We start from the raw sequence: 19,004 nt of genomic DNA on the forward strand, positions 1-19,004 counted from the left end.
CATAACTCCACTAAAATCAATAGGGTTCGTGTGAGAAGAAAATACCCATCAGTAGTCGACCTGTAGAGCCCTTTTCATCATTTTTTAAGACCGATGGTCTGGGAAATGCCAACGTTCCTACAGGACATTAAGGACGTTTTGAGAATCTTACCGGATGTAGAGTTCAATGTGGATCTTGACCTACTAGTATCCTTTGATGTAGAGTCTCTGTATACGTCCATCCCTCAGACAGAGACTCTCGAAGTGATAGACACCTTACTATTGGAACGTGATTTAGATTCCATCATGCAGGTGTCTTTCATCATGACCTTGGCTAACCTGGCGATGACAGAAAACTATTTCCAGTTCGAGGACTCAATTTTTTTGCAGGTCTCAGGGACCAGTATGGGCAGCGTTTTTGCCCCGAGCCTCGCGAATTTGTATGTTCACAAATTCGAACAGGATTTCATTCTTGCCCATACCAATCCGTTTTTCAACTCTCTACGTCTAAGGAAACGTTACATTGATGATGTTTTAGTCATATGGCGAGGGTCAATTGATGAACTACTAACCTTCCACTCCTGGCTGAACAGTAGAAATAATTTTCTACGCTTTACTGTAGAATACAGCAAACACCATCTGGCTTTCTTGGACCTTAAGATAACAGCTACTCCTTCTGGCTTGCAGTCAGAACTTTATCGCAAACCAATGGCAAAAAATTCTCTGTTAAGCTATGAAAGCTGTCATCCAAAGGCTTTACAAGACAATTTGCCTTATGGGCAGTTTCTAAGAATACAGAGGAACTGCTCTACCAAAGAGAGTTTTCATGAGCATTCAAAAAATCTTGAGACAAACCTGATTGAAAAGAATTATCCAAAACATCTAATACGAAGGTCCAAGAAGAGGGCTTTTAATAATAACCGAGAGAGCCTGTTGGAACCCTCGATGCCAAAAACTATTACATGTGTGAACACTTTTGGCACTCAATCGAATAATATCCAGAAGATCATCAGAAAACATTGGGGGATATTGAATACAGGCACAGACATCTTGCCCCCTCCACTCTTTGCATTCAAAAGGAGTCAAAATCTTAAAGATCAATTGGTTCATACACGACCACGGTCAGATATCCCTAGGGCAGTAGGTACACCCCGGGACATGCCAATGTCACGGGCCATCATCCCTGTGGTAATTGTGCGGCTTGTCCTCAAACCACTAAGACTACGACTATTGATATAGGCAGCAACCGTCCCTGGGAGCAGAGGCGGTTTACCAATTGTAACAGCCAGAATGTTATTTATTTAATAACCTGCCCCTGTGATCTAAGTGATCTAAGATATGTGGGCATGACCACGAGAAAAGTAAAAACACGCATCTCAGAACATAAGAGCACGATCAGATGTCGTAAATAATCAACAAAATTGACCAATCATTTTCTCGAGGTAGGACATGTCCCAAGTGATTTTAAATGGACCATAATAGAACAACCTTAGATCCCTAGCCAAGTAACAGATGTTAACAAGTTTCTGTTCAAGAAGGAGCAGAAGTGGGTGTATAAACTCAATTCCGATAAGGAAGGTCTAAATGATGATATTCCGTGGATGTCTCTTTGAACACCCACTCTTTAATCCTCGGAATATGGTAATCTTGTACATCCACTATTGAATTCTGATTGGATCCTGACAGGAAGAATGGAGCACCCACCCGTAGGTATAATAATGATACTGTATACCACGGGTTTGTTCATAATATGATCATGAACATAACATCTTAAATATGTAAGGATATATTCCATACTGTTTTAGTACAGGTGGGACTAGATACTGAAGGTGATCCTATATTATAGGAATATCCTATGGCAAGCTTAGCATATTCATCAACATGATACAACAAATAATGTGATTTAACACATCTAGTCTATTCACTGTTGATGTTTACATCGGGATATACTTTACTAGCTGTCTTCACTGAATTACACTTTGGGGCCGATTCCGATCCTGGAAAAACGCTGTACAAATCGTGGTATGGAGCGTTTTCCCCATACAACTCGTACTTGTAAGGAGGCCTCTACAACCTAGGAAGTACGATCCGTATAAGCAGACGCACTCCATACAAATTGTAAAAAAGACCATACAACTCGTATATACAAGCAATTCCGATTCGGATTGCTCTGTACACAACGTTCCCATGTATTCCCGGCAGAAGTTTACAACCCGGCAAGTACGATTCGTACAAACAGCACTCCATACAGCTCTTTTTTTACAAGAGCCAAAAAGTGCCGGAAAAACCTTGTCCGCCCCAAAAACAGTACGAGACAGACCCCCTCATGTACGCATCGTACACCCCATGAATACAGGGGTACGGTGCGTATGTGGGGTGCGTACGGATGGCACGGAAAGTGGGGTACGGTGCGTACATACACGATGAAGGGGTACTGGTCGTGTACGCACCGTACAAGCACCGTACCCCAAAATCGCGTATGTACGCACCGTACCCCCAAATCGCGTACGTACGCACCGTACCCCAAAATCGTGTATGTACGCACGTACCCCAAAATCGCGTACGTATGCGCCGTACCCCAAAATCGTGTATGTGCACACAGTACCCCAAAATCGCGTATGTACGCAGTGTACCCCAAAATCGCGTACGTACGCACCGTACCCCAATAACATGATTTTGAGGTACGGTGCGTACATACGCGATTTTGGGGTACGGTGCGTACATACGAGATTTTGGGGTACGGTGCGTATGTATGCATGCGATTTTGGGGTACGGTGCATACGTACGCGATTTTGGGGTACGGTGCGTACATACGCGATTTTGGGGTACGGTGCTTGTACGGTGCGTACACGACCAGTACCCCAAAATCACATACGTACTTTGCGTACATGCGCGATGTTGGGGTACGCACCATACACACGCCTCGCATGTGGGGGGACCCCTGTATGCCTCATACCCCTATACGACCCGTACCCCGGTATGAGTCGTACCCCCAGAACGAGTCATACCAGGGTACAAGGCGTATAGGGGTTCGCTTCACTGCCCGGTACAAGTCATTCCCCGTATACAGGCCATTTTCCATACAAATCGTATGCTGACAACCTGGTACGAATCGTACTTGACGGGTTGGACAGCCTTTTTACAAATTGTATGGTCTTTTTTACAAGTCCGGGTCGTACAGCTTTTCCCGATCCGATTTGTAAGGATCGGGCCGATCTGTATGTATTTTTCCCGTACGAATCGTACTACACGGGTTGGAAGGGACTTTTACAATTTGTATGGAAAAAAATACAAATCCTATTTGTATGGAAAATAAAAATCCAGGAGCAGAATCGGCCCCCTTATGTAAAAATTCAAAATAAGCTAATGTAGCCACAAAATTTATCATGCTTATCACCATTTCAGGTGTATAACATCGCAGTGTAGCTATCTGGACTACATTTCCCAAGAAATCTAAAGGAACGTGATACGGAGCTATGCGACTGATGTCATGACGCCTGACGGAGTGAGGAAGTAAATATCGCAGTTCTTCACCGGCCCGATACCTCCCCGAGACGGCCTAGAGGGACGCCCGGAGTACCGACGGTGAGGTAGGAGAAGCCATCCCTTTTATTTATTTCTCCGCTTGTATTCTCATTTTCTAGAATCCGTGCATTAGATTTTAACTTAGTGCCCTAATAACATCTAAACCATGCCGTCCTTATTAAACACATAAGGACTCGGCCTGCGAAACTCGGCAGTTTTTACCATCTACCGCTAAAATGAGATTTGGAATTCATGAGATTTTACCAAACCATCTTTTGTATAAAACGATGGGTCTGTTGGTTGGTTGTTTGGCATATTGTTTTTCCATTCTACGAAACAATATTGTCACCGAACAGACCTCTTATAAATGGCCTTATTATGTCAACCTCCCTGACCCTTTCCCCTGGCGCATTGTGAAGACGCGGGAACCGCTTGACCGCACTAACTGTTGTGGACTGCTGAGGATTGCTCGCCCGTGGGGGGAACAACAGACCCACCAACGCGGGTTGGAAACTGCCTGGCTGCCGAGGGAGAACAACATCAGAGGAGGAGGCTACAGGGGTAAGCGCGGCAGGGACTCACTATCCCAGGAGTCCCTGCATGACCACGAGTCATCGGTCAGCGCCCCCCTGCGTGCCCCGCCCCCGCCGGCAAACCGCTAAGAGCGAAGCGGGAACCAGCTTGTTTGTGACCCTTTCCCCTGGCGCATTGTGAAGACGCGGGAACCGCTTGACCGCACTAACTGTTGTGGACTGCTGAGGATTGCTCGCCCGTGGGGGGAACAACAGACCCACCAACGCGGGTTGGAAACTGCCTGGCTGCCGAGGGAGAACAACATCAGAGGAGGAGGCTACAGGGGTAAGCGCGGCAGGGACTCACTATCCCAGGAGTCCCTGCATGACCACGAGTCATCGGTCAGCGCCCCCCTGCGTGCCCCGCCCCCGCCGCCACTCTACAAGAACAGAGAAGAGACCGTCTTGCGGGACGCAAGCGGGACGCCGGGCGGAGCCCGGGCAAAGGGCGGGCCCTCTACGGCCCTCATCGGCCTGAGGAGGCTGGGCTGGGCCAGAGGTCCTGGTTGCTGATCCCCGTAAGTTGCGCTCCACTTCTTTATTGTTCTCGTATTCACTAACTAACTTATGATGGCAACTGCTGCTACTAGCCCTGCCATAGTGGGAGCAGACAAAAATGTGGGCAAGTTAAACCGTACCCTGGACGATTATTTCCTGAAACCAGCCCTTGAGGGTAACAAGGAGCTGCTGTTAGCAGAGAGGAGGGCAGATCGCCGCCGTTCAATGGAACGCATAAAAAACAGAACTTTTTCGGAACCTATAATGTCCGTTACATTGGACGATGATCTGATTATTACCTCAGCAGACAATTCGTTACTAACAGCCAGCGTGCCCTTGCTCCTTCAAGATTGTTTAGCCCCAGCAGTGTCACCCACTCAAAGTCAACAAGACTCATTACCTGTGTCGAATGCCCCCAATAACATTCCTAAGATCTCGATTTCACCTACAATTAGACCTGGCAAAGTTGTAAGAGGAAAAAGTCTGCGGCCACTGTCTCTTAAAATAATCGGGCCCCCACCGCCTAAAAGGAGACGGAAAACAACATCAGCAAATAAGCCCAAACTAAGCCACTCAGAGTTTGGCAATAAGGCGAAGATTGACGCTATAACGTCATTGGGAGGCCCCGTCACTCAACAAGCAATAGTGGCCGTTTCTCCGACCCCAATAACTTTATCTCAAGCAACTACAGAATCAGATATTGTCTATACTCAAATGGAAAAAGACTTACAACCAGCCTCCTTTAAGTCTCTTTTGGACAATATCGAGTTGATTGTACGCACTTATACACTTGCAATGGCTGAAAGATTTAAAGGGTTGGAGTCAAGGTTGGGTAAAATAGAGGAGGACCTGACCAAGCTAGGGAATTTTGTCCAGTCAGAAGGGCCCACAAAAGTGCAACAACAAAAAGTTACCACAATAACGCACCCTCCCAATAAAAATGTTGTCGTCCCTACACCCTTTGTACCCTCCAATGTCAACAGCCAGGCAGTTGTAGCTACTCCAGCTGCCCTTAACCGGTCACACGCGGTTGTGATAATACCTGACGGCAACAGTTCAAATAAATCTCTGTCAACAGAACTGTTATTAGCTCAGGGAAGATCAACTGCTGCACCCACAGACAGTAATGCTGCCACTATAGTTAATGCCCTGATTAGGGAACCTAGCACCCTTCCGGATAGACATCCTAGACCCGATGGAAATGTGATCAACCGGGGGAGAGGGGATCAAACTAGGATACCACCTATGGAACTTCCACCAGAAGCATTACCGTATGTGGTTGTACTCACTGGGGTCCCAGAACTGATAAAAGGAAAAAGAGAGGGATTCTTTCAATTAAAAAATAAAATAACGCACTGGCTCGCGCTGTACAGACCCAAACCCAACCTGGTAAATGGCGAAATAGTTCATGTCCGGCGCATGTCTTGGTTGGGGGGCAGAGCGAAGGATATAGGGGGAGACATTGTGGTCATAAATTTTAGGGATAGAAAAGCAGTACAACATATACTGAATTGGCCTTTTGCCAATGAGAATAGTTGTATTGTACCACGTCCTTTGACGTACTTTTACCCCAGATCTGCTGTACTTCCTCCACAAAACTCAACTAATAGCACCTATTTTACCCCCCAGTCACTAATTATGGAGTCCGCATTGAACCCTGCATATATGCCCTATTTAGCTCCGCCACCTGCAATGCAGGGGTGGAATATGATACCATTAACCCACAAAATAGATGCAAAGGGCAGCATGTCACATTTGATGCCATTTACTCCTCTAGAGCTTTATAATAGATTTGAGGCCTTTAGCGGTCTTGAGGAATGCGACTGATGTTTAAAGTGTGTAGAGGGAGTTTGGGAGGGTGAAATTGTTCCCCGTGTTACAATGTTACAGGAAGAGAAGGGTACCAGCTGCTATGAAACAGAAACACATATTGCTGTAACATATGCTGATACGAATGGTGGTTCACCCGCTGTCTTATCTACAATGCCTTTTAGGATCAACGTGGTGTCCCCACCATTTTTACCTGCTATAGTGTTTAATAATGATGTCTCTGTAAGTGATGTTGTTAAGGATATATGCACGATAAATTGCCATGATGATCCACCTAGCACATCATTTGTATCCTTGGACCTTCCACCCATAGATACCAACTTTTCTGTCTTGTATGGGGTTCATGCTCCGACTCGAGAGCCATTAGTACCGGCTGTAGCAAGTACTGTGGATACGGGGATCACACACTTTGAAATACCAACCCCAACTCCTGTACCATCTATCAGTGAAAGTTTCACATGCCCAGCATTAGCCGATTGTGTGAACTTAATCTCGTGGAATATAGCTGGCTTGGCCGACAAGTTATGTGACCCAGCCTGGTTATCATTTATTAAAAAAATTTCCATTGTGTGCCTTCAAGAGACGTGGTTGGAGGACAGAAACGTCCATATAGAAGGGTTTTTAAGCTTCACCATTCCAGCGGTTGCCTCGACCAGGGGCAGAGCAAAGGGGGGATTGGCCACCTTTATAAACCTGGGATTGCTCTGTAATATCAGCATATATCATAATGATAACTTAAACATTCAGATGCTTGATTTAAAAAATGGCAAGAATGCTCTGACTCTGGTCAACTTCTATAATGCTAATGGTATTGGTGGTTGTGACATTATATCGCTAACAGATCTACTGAGAAAAAACGTACACACTACATCCCGGAACCTGTTGATAGTAGGTGACTTTAATGTTCACCCTTGTGGTAATCCAGGCTCCACCCCAATGGGCTCTTTGGGATGTAACAGTGTCGAAGGCTTTCACTTTTCTCATACTAGGGGTGGTAAGAGCCTAAATGACTTAGTGAATGGTAATAATTTAACAGTAGCTATGTCCATGGTTCCTGATACTAAAATCTTTGATATTCCGACTTTCAAAGGACATGGTCAGGGATCCTTTATAGATCATATACTTCTATCTTCAGATCTTGTACAACGGGTCCTGCAATTTACCATTCTCCTCAGTGTATATAGTGATCACAACCCCCTAGCTAGTGGCATGGGTGGGTTTTTGTTCACCAAACGACCGTCTCATATTGATCGAGGTACGCTGAGTTGTATAAACGGCAGACGCCGTATCAAATGGACACTGATAAATCAAGACAGTTTATATTCTAATATAAACAGTGCATGTGAGGAGGAGCTGATAGCATGCTCATCTCTTGATTCATCATCCATGAATATTTTGACCGGGTTTGCGGAAATGGCTTCTAAAATTGGTGACATGCTATCAGCACCAATAAAGGGGCAAAGTAGAAAGCAGGACAAATTGTTTGACCACAACTGCTCAAAGGCAAGCAGAGACCTGAAGAACGCTTTAAAAACTAAACCTAGACACCCTGACCTGATAAAAAGTCTTCGTGTGTCTTATAGGAAAGCACTAGCCGTAAGAAAAAAGGAAATTAAGGCTAACACTATAGAATCCCTCCTTGATCCTACAGTGTTGGGGAATAGCAGCAAGTTCTGGCAAATTATCAACAAACCATTGTTTGATAACCCAAATGACACAGTCCTAGGTACAAGCATCTCAGAAGGGGAGTGGGTGTCTCACTTCAGCACAATTTTTAAGAGTAATGAGCATAGGGTAGAAAATGCCTTTTTAATATCATCCATAAACCCATTACGCTTTACAGTAAATGAGATTGTAAGGGGGATTCAGGGACTAACTAGTAATAAGGCCCCGGGCCCGGATGGTTTACCACCGGACCTGTTTAAGTCTAGCATCCCTTTTTGGGCTCCCGTCCTTACGGCAGTAGTAAATGCAGCTGCTATAACGGGGTGCCCAAAAACGTGGGGCCTATCGACCATAGTCCCCGTTTTTAAAAAGGGTGATCGCAGCAGTCCATTATGTTACAGGCCGATATCCTTAATAAATTCAGTAGTTAAAGTGGTAGGGGGGGTAATCCTTAACAGGCTATCTACATGGGCAAAAGACAATAATATTCTGTCACCTATACAATATGGGTTCAGACCTGGCCATTCGACCATCACACAATGTCTGAACCTATATTTGATTTTAAGTAAATATACCCTGGCTAGACAAGGTACTGTCTATATGGCATTTATGGACCTGTCGTCCGCCTTTGACTGTGTGGACAGAAGCTTATTATGGGCCTCCTTGTTGAGAATGGGTGTGGAGAGGAATCTTGTCAACTTCCTAGCCGACTTGCACTCGGATACTAAAGCTAACGTCCGTTACACTCAAGACCTTAAAGTAACGGACGAATTCAGAATAAATCGGGGAGTTCGACAAGTCTGTATTTTGGCCCTATTCCTCTTTAACCTGTACATAAACGAACTGGAGGAATTTCTTTTAAATACAGAAGCAGACTACCCCCTTGTTGAACACAAGGGGGTGCCTGTGCTACTCTATGCAGACGATGCAGTTCTTATATCTAGGACAGCAATCGGTCTCCAAAAATTATTAAATTCCTTCTTTAAGTTTATGGAGTCACGTGGCCTTAGCATAAATAATTCTAAGTCCTACGTCATGAAAACAGGAAAGGGTTCCCGGAAAACTGACTCCTTTAGTATAAATGGGGAGAAAATCCCTTTAACTAACTCTTTCTCATATCTTGGGGTCCTTTTAGACCACAAATTAACATGGGGCCCCGCAGTGTCCAAAAAGAAGGGCGAAGTAACAAGGGTAAATGCGGCCATTCTTGGCTTTGGGAAAAAAATTGGCAATTGCCCCACGGCCGCACTGCTCAAACTTTATCAGGCAAAAAGTGTTGCTGTTGCCTGTTATGGTAGCGAGCTCTGGGGCTATTGTAGGATAAAAGACCTAGAGGTCGCAGAAAACAACGTCCTGAAAAAGATATTGAGGCTGCCAAGGGGTACTGGGACTTATTCTGTACACGAGGAGTTGGGGGTTTCATATCTAAGTGACAGAATAGCAGTCAACCCGGTTTTGTGTTGGCTGAATTGTTGGCTTAAGACCGACATTCCGCTCACACATGCCTTATTGAAAGAGGTCTCATCGCTAGACGGTAGGCTTAAAATTCCGTGGGTGAAATATATAAGGGATTGTTTGTCGGCAATTGGCCGTTCTGATCTGTTTTATGCCCCCAACTTGATTACAAAACCTGATGTCGTTTTGGTAAAAAACGCCATATTATTGGCAAGATGTACTGACAGAGAAGAGGTTGAGATACAGAAGGGTAGTGTCAGGAAACATTTATTACTCAAAACCTGCCCACAAATGGAGCCTTATCTGACATGGCCTATGACTAGTTATGAACGGTTTCTGTTAACAAGGTTCCGTTTTGATCTATATCATCTTCTACTGGCGGTACCAAGTGGGGCACAACGGGGTGAAGTGTTGCCAGCTTGTGGCTGCGACGGTAAGTCTCCTCAAGACCTGGCACACTTTCTTTTTATTTGCCCTTATTATTCTATCCCACGGAAATTATACCTTAAACCATGTCTTAAAAAACTGAATTTTTTACAAATTAAGCCCGCACTTTATTACCTACAACTACTGAATTGTGACTGTACCCTACTTGTCTGTAACTTTTTTAAAAAAGCTATTTGTTTTCGGAAACGTATGGACGGATAATTATGCTGTGATTATTTTAGGTGTTTTTTAACCAATATAGTAATTTATGTTTTTAACCTCATATTGCTCACGCTCATAGTGCCCGCTGTACCTTCTCTTTTTTGTACTGTATTCTGTGTCCTCTATTTGCCACATGAAATGTATTGCCTGGAATTGTTTTTAAAATGTGTATTTATGAACTGTACTTTTATGATTGTAAGTTCTACAATCGAATAAAGATTTTTGAATTTGAATTTGAATGTCAACCTCAGTGCACGCTCAGCTAGCGAGAATGCTTGTTGCGAAGTCAGCTGTGTCTGACATGTCTTTGTGAATCTTTCCTACATATTCCCCACTAGAGCGGTGCTTCAACTACCTGCGTCGTAGCCAGGTGAGGTGGGGCTTTTCTCTCCTGCTAAAATTGGTGAGTGAGAGTTTATATACCAGAATAAGGTATTTCTGTTAAATTGCAATTGACAGAATACAGGTGAAACGAATGGCTGACTTTTTACCTGATGTGGACTTGATGTATCAAATAATGTGATATATTGAACACCAACTTTGTGTTAACTATGTGTTTGTCTTTCTTTGCAACTGTTTATGTGTGTCCTGTTCGTCTGGAATGTGGAACAACCAGCTGGGAGAATGACGTTTTATTCACAATACCCAGGTGATACTTTTTCATTATAATTTCTACACATTCTCACTCTGTTTTTAAGCAGTAGCGTTACCGGTCCTGAAGAAAGCAGTGGATACCACTGAGGTCCTTTAAAATCTGCAGAAACATGTCGACCAGTTCAGAATTCGATAATAGCTATTAATTAAAACTACTATTATCGCACTACTTTTTTATTGATTTAGAAGCAGAGAGGTCTTGATTAAAATATTTTTCCTCCTGTCTATCTAATTTTAGTGTCAAATAGCACTTGTTCACTTTTTCACTCATCACTCATCACTCGTGCACTGCTTAACAGTTGTCCCCTACCGCCTATACAAATTTTGCATATGTTATTGGGCTCCTTTCTAGTCTAATACTCTGAGTATTGGTGAAAACAACTTTCCTTTGTGGTATGAAGGAACCCAAATGATGAAAAGGGCGGTACAGGTCGACTACTGATGGGTATTTTCTTCTCACACGAATGAAGTACCCTATTGATTTTAGTGGAGTTATGTCACTAAATACTGCCGAGTAGTACATGTCGCCAGTTGCTTAGTTAGTCTGTTTTTGTTTCTTTGACCCACCGCTATTTTTTGTTGTTAGAAACTATAGCTCCTAATGCTTCAAATGGTGCCCAGCATTAATATTGTATAAACAATATTATCTGATATAAATATGGCCAGAATAATATGATACAGAATATAGCAGGACAGAGTATTGTGTTTTGTATATTTAATGTGATTTTAAAAATCTAGTTGTATAATAGCAATTTTTGAGTTTTTTAAAACTTTGTTTTGTGTGTTAATATTATCTATTTGTAATTTTTGAACAGTTGTTTAATTATTTTGTATTACTTTTGTAATATTTTAGAAGTGTTTTATAAGTTTATTTTCTTTATTGCTTGTCAGATTGTTGGGGTTATAGGGGAGCATGATGGGAAGATATTTTGGATATATTTACATTTTGCTTACATTTGTGTACAATGTAATACATTTCATTAGTTAATTTGGTTATTAATTGTGTATCCTATGTAATTTTCATATTATTTAATTATTATTTAAAAAAAATATTTCATGTTTTTCTATTTGGTAATTAGATTATTAGTCATGTAAATATCAACTTATTACCTATTTAATGATGGTTTTGTAAATTGAAGTCAATGTTTACGTGCCAAATAATAAAAAGTGCATAAGGCTATCTTTGCCACCGAAGGATCAATCATAAGCTTCTTCCCCTTGCTTAAGGAATCTTCACCTCACTATGTACTCCTTGGTGGGAAAGATTCATAACCTCAACTTAAGATAAGGCCTACATTTCAATTCAGGGTATATATATTCCAACTACTTTTCAAACCCACATCATGCTTAAAACAAGGTAGCTTTGTAACAAGCTGCCAAGACTTATTTTTTAAGTTCCCTTTTCTTTGCTAAAGCTAATTCCAGGGACATAATTACTGGAACGTTATATGAAGCATGATTTTACCCTGGTTATGGTACCTTTAAGACCAGTGTTATATCGGATCAGATTCCAAATATATTGCTGCATTTGGATTTCTTTGCAATCTGATGCAATATAACACTGGTCTTAACGGGGACAAGTACATAACCAGGGTAACACATAGCACCAATTAAAGTTCCAGCAATGATGTTCGTGGGCCGATCCATAGCACAGACCTTAAACAGTAGTTTTCTATTTCTTGCACCTCACTATAATTACCATAGCCCCAAAGTTCACCTCCATACAGGTTTGATGGACGGTATTACTAAGTTTGTTCATCTGCTCACTCCATTTCAGTTGTTCTTAAAGCGTATACCTAGAAACACGGTCAAACGCATCATCATGGATCTTAGATTTTCTTTTTAGGGTAGACAAGGAATTCATTAACTTTAGTTTTGTAATGCTAATACTTAAGACCGTCCTTCTTCTACATTTTACAGATCTGTCTAACAGTTTGTGTATTACACTCTCAGTTTTTGACAGCAAAACCGCATAATCTGCAAACAAGAGAATAGGAACTTTTTTATTAGCAATGAAAGGGACATCTAAGGCACCTTCTGATTGATCATGTAAGGTGTCATTTAAGAAGTGACTAAATAGGAGCAAAGCTAATGCACAGTCCTGTCTCACTCCTTTCTCAATTCAAAAGGACTTGCTACACTCACCAACTGGTCCATAACAGACTCTAGCCTTCAATATTTACTGTAGTGCTGAGTTTTCAATTCCCAATTTATGGAGGGAGAGCCAGAGTTCCTCTCGGTCAAAAAAGTTGAATGCTGAATTCAGGCTGATGAAAATATGGTACAATGAGGGCTTCTTAACTATAATATATTTGTAATTTATCATATACAAGTGGAAAGCCAGATCCATTGTTCCAATTCAAGCCCCGAAGCCAGTTTGAGCCTCAGTCAGGACGTTTGAGGCATCCACTCAATCTTGAATTCTATTTAACAGGACTTTCCCTAATATCCCTAAGCCCTTATATCATATAAGAGTGATACTGAATGATAGTTAGATGGATTAATAAAGCTTCCCTACATAAATAACGGTGTTTTTAATGCTGAACACCATGACAAAGGTATCAAAGATGTTAAAACCCTCTTATGTGATTTGGGCCTAAAAGATGCATGGGAAACTAAATCTGCCCCACCAAAAGCAGTATTAAAGAGAATTTACTGGAGCTGGGTATCTAGCAAATGCTATTCCGATCCAAACTTGGGCAGAATAACTGATAATTTCCTAGAGATTAAGGATGTTGCATTCTGTGAACCCTATCTTGATATTATCCAGAAGCCATTTGATCGGGCTTTGTACTTTAAATTGTGAATTGACTGCTCGATGGAAAATCCACTTCCAGACTTCCCCTTTTTGCCAAATTTACGCGACCAACATAGAATCAATGGCACACATCTTGTTTGCATGCCCAGCGTACCAATCACCAAGGAATTGCTGGCTCGAACGGCTATGTAGAGAACTGGGTACTAGACAACACTCTGTAGCGCTGCACATTTTTAAAACGGATACTCGAACATTGTATGTATGTGGATTATCAAAGTTCTTGAGATGGGCTTGGTCCATCAGATCAAAAAGGCTAAGAGAAAATGTTTAATCTGTGATTTTATCCCTTTTGTGTTGTATTTTAGATGCATTATGTGCATTGTTTTAACGAAAATTTTAAGAAGCTTTGCACCGAAGTGTTAATGTGGTTGTAAAACTTGTCTCTTTTTATACTGTTAAAGTATTGTTTTATGTTCATGCTTGTAAGATATGTTTTTATTGAAATAAAGCCTTTCATACACACATGACAAAGGTACATTATCACTAGCTAAAGTGACGTTATAAACTCTTGACAAGATGCTGGACCGCTATTTAGGATGGCCCAATGTAGATCAGTATTCTCTGATCTCTACAGCTCACTGCAATAGGTTGACCACTTTACAGGCCCTATGTCAATAGAGCCACTCTAAGTGTCACTCTCCATGAATTTCACATGGACTACATTAGCACGCAAATAGTCGGTATCAATTTGTTGAGCTTTACATTTCATCTACATGATTCCCAAACTGAGAGGCCATCAATGGTCTACCTTTCCTTAGACACTTGGCAGATTCATAGAATTGAGTATAACCATCAATAGCAGTCTCTGTTAGTGCCTTAGTCTCTTGGAAACAGCACATTATAAAATTAATAATACATCTTAGTCATTCTCCATCTTGCCCCCTACTAATTAACCCAGCAATATTGCAGGATAAAATATTAAGGTACTTGTTAATCAAACCAGGATCTTTCCTCTATACATAACCCCTTACACATTTGCAACACTTCAATGATATTTGTCATGCACTCACCTGGTCCAAAATGCAGAGACGATACTGGAGCCGATGCTGGACCCCCTATCCCTTCAGAGGACAGCATATGTCAAGGAACCAAACCTTAGGTAACACAATGTCCCCCGGGGGGAACAGAGGTTTGGATAAAAACAAGAAAAGAGTGACTTGCGTTACTGGATCTTCACCGCCACTGTGCAATACTGGGTAACAGGATTTGTTGCTCCAGAGATCTTCTGTGTCTGTAAGCATATGAACTATAAGGAGGGACATTATACAAGATGCTCTATAAGCCCCGGCTAGGGAAAAACTGGCAATTTTGTTTTTCCCCATTGTAGATAATGAGCCCCATAGGCTAACATTGAAATATTTTATTTAAGTATAAACATTGACAGGAGTGAGATACAATGTCATTCAAGGTATCAAAATGCTAGTTATGATAAATCAAACAACTTGCCATGGTTAGATTGTTTATAACTAACACAGAAAATAAGTTAGTAAATGCTCTTTTCTGTAAGCCAAAATCCAGCCTTCCAGCAGCTCTCTCCTGATTGCTGAGGTAAAGGGCTGCACTTGGCAAAACTGAGTACCGGCAGCTCCTCCTGGCACATGGGGTTACAGGGATACTTGCTGACAAGACGCAGACTTCTGTGCAATCACCGATACCATGGCAGCCCCTCTGGCATACGAGGTCACCGCTAACAAGTCTTTACACTTTGTCAGCACAGTCACTTCTACGACGGCTTATCCATGGGGGCTCCTCTCCAGGCATATGAGAATCACAGTTTCACTTGTGCACATAATCAAGGACCAGATCAGTGCACAGCCAGCTCCTTACATCTCCCATCAAGATTCCTGTAGGTAGGGCTCCCCACTGGACCTCACTATTTCCAAATTCTCCTTTTCTACACAGAACACACTGGTCTTGGCAAGCAGGCAGACTCTGGTGCTCCAGGCTCCAGGGCAGTTGGTCTCAATGTCCCTGGGTGATGCCCCCTCACCAATCAGGAACATTAGCAGGCTTTGCCCCCCACCAGCCCTTGTCAGAGGCATACGTATAACAGAGCTTCCCTTTTCACCCAGCCTATCTGGCTGCTTGATAGATGACACATTTTTGTGTCTCAACCTTCCTTTCTTCTCATTCCTTTCCAGAGACCAAATGTGATTTAGGGTCTGTTTATGTGAAGTTGTATTTGGGGTTCTGCTTCTTTTGAAGTGTAATTGTTTCTCTCTCTTCTTCCTCTTGAAAGGCTGTCTGTCACAGTAGAAGGGAATCTAAATCTGAGAGACTCACAAAACAGGCCACGGAAGTGACTAGAGTTCTCACCTGGATGTCAGCCACAGTGATTTGTGAACCAAAAGGTTAATACCAGGCTCCCAGCCCTACTCTTTATGATTCCCTTATCAGCCCTATCTCCTTTCCTTCCTTGTGATCTATCACTGAATGTCTCTCACTCCCATCCTCCAGTTTGTTTCAACCAGCTCACAGGAATGCAGCAATAAACAAATATACCTGGGGGATTGCTGCACTCCTCATATCTTCACCAGGCAGGCCTGAGTTTCCCAAAATGGAACACAGGGACCTCTGTGTAATATACTATTGCAGTCACACTTGCACACAGTGTACATACACAGCACACATACTGTCCAGTACTGTCTTCTCCATATATTGTGCCACCTTAGGTACACATACATCCAGCACACACAATCACTATGTGTGCAATGCTCAGTAAAGTATTCCTTCTGTATTGTGCCATGTGTGCTATTTGCAAACACACACACTGTCAACACACAATCACCATCTGTGTGCTGCACAACACTTCACCCTTCAAATATGATGCTTCTGGCAAGCACACATACACTCAGCACATGCTTTTCTTGCACAATCACTTCACAGCACAACGTCTCTCATGTAATGTATACCTCACAGGCATACATATACTCAATACATGCAAATCCTATACTTGCACTGCAAAGCACTTCTCTTGCCCATTACTGCCCACTTTCCAGGCACATAGACATCCAGCTGATGTAGGCTAAGGGTGAGTTAGGCACACAGTAACTGACATTTGAAAATGGAGAGTGAGCCTGTAGGCCTCACTCCAGTGACAGAGGGAAAAATGACCAGTTCACTCCTACTGGTAACTACGCTGTATGCGGCCACCACCTTTCTTGAGCTGCTTAACTCTTGGTGGAAGCAGTAGCCTTCAACGGTAAACAGTCATAATATTTGAATACAAAATATAGAATGGACATAATATCGAGTAAAAAATATAGAATGGACAGAATATAGTGGTTAAAAATATCGAATAGAAGGTAAGTAATATCGATTTTTAAAATATAGCAAGTCAAAATATCGATGTAAGTAATATCGATTTTTAAAATATCGAAGTAAGTAATATCGATTTTTAAAAAATAGAAAGACAAAATATCAAAGTTTATAATATAGATATTAAAATATATCGAATTTTTTATAATCTCTAATTTTTTTTAAGGGTCTTTTTATGTTATTTTATTTTTGTGTAATCTAAATCTGTTTTGGGTTGTGGCTTTGTAGGGTAATAGGGTGGCAAGTAATTTAATTGTAATTAATTAAAAATGTTAATTTATTTATTGGTATTTATTTTCAATTAATTGATCATTAATTTTTAATTGGTAATTAATTAATTTGTAATTGGTAATTAATTTTTAATTGGTAATGCATTTTATTAATTTATTAATTGATAATTATGTTAATTTAATTAATTTATTTTCCGTAGCGGGATGTGGGTTTATAGGGGAATAGGGTGGGAAGTAGTCAAAATCAAAGTCAAATAAACTTTATTCGGTTCACACGTTATGAAACCATAAAAATTACAGCTTACAAATTCTAATACATAACCATTTAAAAAAAACACAAAACACGTTTCGTTACATTAAAAGTACAGACCCGAGTGTACAGTACAAAAGTCCTACTAAGTATTCAATAGCACGGGTATATGGGGGAAGGACACAGTAAGTTCAGTATTAAAAAATTTAAGAAAACAAATTTATCGTACAGTGCATTTTCCACATCCTTTAGGGGTCCAAACATTTTCTAAGTTTCATTGAACGTCTCTAAAAGCCTGCCACGAATGGATACATTCTGGTCTTAACAATAATAGGTAATAGAGAGCGGGGCGTACCTGTCTAAAATTTAACTTTTTTAAAAGAGGTTTTAAATAAAAGTTCCTTGTTAGGTTTCATGTCCAGTCCCCTTTCTGTGGCCATGCACTATCCATCACATGACTTACCTGAAGAAGGATTTAAGCTGTGCACGCCCCTTTCCTTTTGCTTGGTATCTTTTCCGGGTTGGGTTCCAGGTCCTGGGTGTGTTTTTCTGTCCCGTTTTGAAGCTTCTGGTGCTTGTGGGCTCATAGGCACCTCTTGATACCTTTCCCCCTGTTTCCTGTTTTGTACATTGTTCGTGTGGGTGATCTACCCTGACACCTTCCTTTATGCCGTGGACCCTTTGTGGATTTTGTACTTTTTGTACCGAAGGTCTCGGTTTTTTGTACCTCCCGTTTTTGTGTCCAAATTCTAGCGCTTTGGGTTCCTGGGGCTCCAGTAACCTCGGACGAGATTTAGCGCTTAGAGACTGTATCCGGCTGGTGCTTAGAAGCCGCCTTGTGACTTACAGTGACTACGCACGGCGGTACGTAGTCCAAGCAGTTCCGGCTTCCGCATCTTTCTTCTCCACTTGACGTCGTTGTTTGGATTCGGGCACTTTCGGCGTCCAAGGATTCCAAACGGAGCCAGGGAGAGCGCTCCATTTCCTCTGTCCGTGGAGCTTGTTCTAGTACCCGCAGTTTTGGAGAGCCTCATTCCTTTTTTTCCTAAAGCGGGGTTTTTTTCTGTCAAAGTAGACTTTTTCCCCCTATTGTTAACAAGGAGAAGGGTTGGGAATATTACTTTGGAATCGACTTCCTGGACCGGACCCCATTACAGTAACAGAGAAACAGAGAGCAAATCTACTGAGGACCACTGCCTCCACTGGACTCCCTGTGCACGATACTCTGGTAAGACAGTTAAAGTTGTGATCGGTATGGCATGGTCATGGTAGAGAGCGGGAGGGGTCTGTTGTATACCAGTATTGATTATTAATGTTGTGCCTTGTCTTGTAGGTGCAGGCACGTGGAGGGTCTAGCAGAAGTAGAAGTGGTTTTCTTGTCTCTCTTCCTTGTTTTCCGTTTTTTCCCCTTTCCCACCCTCTCCCGGTGTTCATCTGCTTACTCATCGTGTTCTATCCAGTGAGTGGCATATGGGCAGGGGAAGCGGATTGGGCCATACTTCGTTCCTGCAGTGTGGTAGGCATTCCGAAGTGGAATCTAACAGAATACCAAGCCCAAGAAT

This window comes from Lissotriton helveticus, chromosome 4_1 (assembly GCF_964261635.1).
Source record: "Lissotriton helveticus chromosome 4_1, aLisHel1.1, whole genome shotgun sequence".
Lineage (NCBI taxonomy): Eukaryota > Metazoa > Chordata > Amphibia > Caudata > Salamandridae > Lissotriton > Lissotriton helveticus.